The sequence below is a fragment of the Acinonyx jubatus genome, chromosome D3, assembly GCF_027475565.1.
Source record: "Acinonyx jubatus isolate Ajub_Pintada_27869175 chromosome D3, VMU_Ajub_asm_v1.0, whole genome shotgun sequence".
NCBI classification, from domain to species: domain Eukaryota; kingdom Metazoa; phylum Chordata; class Mammalia; order Carnivora; family Felidae; genus Acinonyx; species Acinonyx jubatus.
In genome coordinates this window covers 85,007,286-85,011,842 of record NC_069392.1, presented here as the reverse complement: position 1 = coordinate 85,011,842, position 4,557 = coordinate 85,007,286, and positions in this window count along the sequence as shown.

Genomic DNA, 4,557 nt, shown 5'->3' with positions numbered 1-4,557 from the left:
TGTACTGAAAAGTCTGAATAGATGAATATAATATGCAATGTTGACATATATGTCAATGAAATCCTTTTATCATGTAATATCACATGGGAAACACACTTTAGGAATTACTGCCCGAAGCCATGCAACTACTAAAAATAACTTTTTAACCTTATTCCTTAAAATCATCTATGTAACCAAATACTCAGTTTTCATACTGTCCTTTCTCTGCAGTATTGTGACTCTCGATATATAAGAAGAGACTGAAATATTATCTTTGTTTTCTGCTCATCCCATCTTCTATTTATTAAAAAATTCACTAGTTTTCCATTTCTTTTTCCTGAGTAGTCAACTACGCTTTGGTGTGTCTCTGTAAGAATTACTTCCTTTGGGAAATCACCCTTCTCTCATTCGGAAAATCATACTGCCCAGCACACTGCGTTTGGATGAGACCAATCCCACCCAGGCATGAGAAATACACGAGTATTCTCTTAGGGTTGTACGTGAAGCAAAGCAAAGAGAGAGATTTATCCATGCAAGTTCTGTGGTCGAGGAAAAAGAAAAAGAGAAAAGGGGCACCTGGGTGGCTCAGTCAGTTGGGTGTCCGACTTTGGCTCAGGTCATGATCTCACAGCTTGTGGGTTCAAGCCCCACGTCCGGCTCTGTGCTGACAGCTCAGAGCCTGGAGCCTGCTTTGAATTCTGCGTCCCTCTCTCACTCTGCCCTTCCCCCACTCATGCTCTGTCTCTCTCTTAAGAATAAATAAAACTTGGGGCGCCTGGGTGGCTCAGTCAGTTGAGCGTCCAACTTTGACTCAGGTCACGATCTCGCGGTCCGTGAGTTCGAGCCCCGCGTCGGGCTCTGTGCTGACAGCTCGGAGCCTGGAGCCTGCTTCTGATTCTGTGTCTCCCTCTCTCTCTGACCCTCCCCCATTCGTGCTCTGTCTCTCTCTGTCTCAAAAATAAATAAACGTTAAGAAACAAAAAAATAATAAAAAAAAAACTTTTTAAAAAAGGCAAAGAAAAGAATCTCGGTTTGCTTGAAAACTGTCAGCAGGTATTTTGCGGGCAGCAACCGGTATGCTCACCTTCTTCTTTGCCTGGGAAAGTTTGAGTTAATTTTTATCCCAGGCCACTGAAAGAGTAGTAACACAAGCATGATAGTTATTAGCGAGGCATCAAGGATTCCTGTAGTTCACAGACAGGAACAATACCGAATACCGAAACAATACCCAATACTGAAACAATACCCAATACTGAAACAATACCCAATACCGAAACAATACCCAATACAATGTGGTACTTCTCCATTTTGAGCGGGGTCCTAAATTCCGACAGAAATAGCATTCACCAGCCTTCCTGTCTCGTTCCACTTCTGTTTCCTCTAGGAACTGCACTGGCAAGTACAGCAAAGGCATTTTCTTCAGAGAGTAAGTCGCTTAAGAGCAGACACAATATGTTGCCTTATTTGCATCTTTCGTAAATCTTAGCAGAGTGCTCAATAAATATTTGTTAAATTAAATTATTTCTTTGATCGCTCAGTAGATAATGCATCATTGAGTTTATTGATTAGAATTAACTGCTCTGCCTCCAATTAGAATTCATTCACTGTAACCCCAAAGCATGCCCATCTTAAGATATTTTACATAAATTGGGTTCCAAATTGAATATCAGGTTGAGGGATTTCCCTTGCCCTTGTTTCTGGCAGTCTGTTTCCCTTCGTGTGAAATATTGGTCTCTAAAGACGAGTTTCCTTCGAGCAGATTATCAAGATTAACAATTATCCTGCACTCTCTGTTCCACAAGGAAAGCTTTTACTCAATCTCTCCAGGGAAACAAATGCACTCTGTACTCTTCCCGATTTGTTAGGTTAACCTATGTTATTTCCTGTTGTCGGAGCTGCTGCTACTGTTATTATTATAATGTTTAATTTTTGGAGTAAGTTCTCTGAATAGCATTGAGAATATCCCCACAAAGCTCTGTTTTTTTTTTTTTCTTAAAATACTAGGAACATTATTCCTACAGAACGATAACAGCAAGATGGCCTTTTGATCCCTATATATGTCCACTATGTGCAAATACTAAGATCTTCATTCACCCACATGTTTACCTTAACATATGCATTAGCAAACATTATTCAAGCACCTACTTTCTACCAGCTTCTACCTCTGGCGTTGTGGACACACAGTTGAAAAACCATACCTGGCTTAGGGAATACGGTCAATGGTATTGTAATAGTGCTGTATGGTGATACACGGTAAGCTCAGTATAACATATAGAGTTGTTAAATTACCATGTTGTATACCTGAAACTAATGGAACATTGTGTGTGAACTACGATTCAATTTTTTAAAAAATTGGGACTCCTGGGTGGCTCAGTCGGTCAAGTGTCCAACTTCGGCTCAGGTCACGATCTCATGGTCCGTGAGCTCGAGCCCTGCGTCGGGCTCTGTGCTGACAGCTCAGCACCTGGAGCCTGCTGCAGATTCTGTGTTTCCCTCTCTCTGCCGCTCCCCCACTCACACCCTGTCTCTCTTTGTCTCTCAAAAATGAATTTTAAAAATGTTAAAAAAAAAAAAAAGGAGGGGGTCCTGGGTGGTTCAGACAGTTGAGTATCTGACTTTTGATTTCTACTCAGGTCATTTATTACCCCCTGGTTGTGGGATCAAGCCCCACATGGGGCTCTGCACTGAGCATGAAGCCTGCTTAAGAGTCTCTCTCTCCCTCTCTCTCTCTCTCTTCCTCCCTCCCTCCCTCCCTCTGCCCCTCTCTCCTACTTGTGTTCTATAAATAAATAAATATATACATACATACATAAAAAATAGGGGGGGAAAAAGAAAAACATACCTTGCTTTTCTTTCACTAAATGTATTTTTTTCCCTAACATCAACAGGAAACACCAACCCTTACAGTCTGATCCTCTACTTCATTATGTTTCTGCCATTTATTTTCGCTTGAATTTTTTTGTAACTCTCTCTGGTGGTTAAGATTAGATTTGGCCGTGAGTGGGCGCCTGGATAGCTCAGTCAGTTAAGCGTCCCACTCTTGATTTCGGCCCAGGTCATGATCTCAGGTTCATGGGTTCAAGCCCCGGGGTGGGCTCCACGCTGGCAGTGCAGAGCCTGCTTGGGATTCTGTCTATCCCTCTCTCTTCCTGCTCATGCTCTCTCTCAAACACGCAAACACACACACACACACACACACACACACACACACACACACACACAGATTTGGCTGTGACAACAGAGAATTGAAATTATAGTGGCTGAAACATGATGGGATGTCTTTTTCCTCCCTCAACTAATAGTCTGGATGAAAGGAGCCCAGTGCAATACCGTGACTCCATGGTGCCAGGGACACGTGCACATTATCGGGCTTGTTGTTCTGCCGTGTTTAGAGGGCTGTTTCCCCCTGTGGCCTGGCAAGGCTCACCCTCTCATCTGCAGTCTGGCCAGTTAGGAGGGAAAAGGTGAGCAGAGTGCAAGCCTCATACCTTCAACACAAATCCAAGCTGGCCAGAATATGGCTACTCTTCCTCACCAGAGAGTATAGGAAATAGCACTCTTAGCCTTGGCTGCTAAGAACCAGAAGTTATATAATTACAGGAACAATGAGGAAAGTGATCAGGGATAATTAGCAGCTCAGCAATTCACAGAGTTTACTTTCCCTCCCTTGGTTTTGCTTTCCCAACACAATTTACCAGGTACACAGCTAACAAGACTGTGAATTATAAGATACTACACCTATAACAGAAGTTTATGCTTGGTTACAGAATAGATCATTAGTTGTTAAGGACCATAAGTTAAGATAAGGCTTTACATTTAAATGTGCTTTAATCACCAACAAATAGCTTCACTGAAGCCAAAGTCTGTATTACACGTCTCTTCACCAACCGCCCAGGCACCACCAGGAGGTGTGAATTTCAGGTATTTTTCTCACCACCTGAGCAGATCAGCAGGTGGTAAGTAATCCTAGTCTTTGGAATCCAGAAAGTCAGACAAAAACCTGTGAATTCCATATAAGTTTTACCTTTTTTTGCTTCCACAAATAATGATGCATGCCTTAACGGGAAAATAGAAAAAAAAATGCAGTTGTGTGATAACAATATAATTGAACATACGGTTCTGCTCATTTCAATACTGCCTCTATCGTTAATATCCTCTCATTATTTTTCATTTAACATATGATAAGAATAAAGGAAAAGAAATTAGTGTGGGATATGGTTGAGATTATTTCCAGGTGCTCATGCAAAGGTGATATCATAGAGGGACCAGTCGCTCAAAAGATGTTAGCACCAACTTTAGGGAGAGAGACCAAAATAATTATCAGCAGCTGAGAAAAAAAGAAAGCTAGGAATTGTTAATGTCCATAGGCTATCCCAAAGAGCAATGAAAAATCAGGATGTAAAAACTAGTTTTGCATAGTAAATGTGTTTTATGGTACAAAAGCATAGCTTTGAAATGAAGGTCCAAGGTACATCAACTCTAAGTGCCCTATTCATCACCTGCGAGGCGTCCGTAGTCGGGTAGCATTAATTCTATGGTTTTGTATTGCAAGTCAGGCCACAGGATACATATTATTTT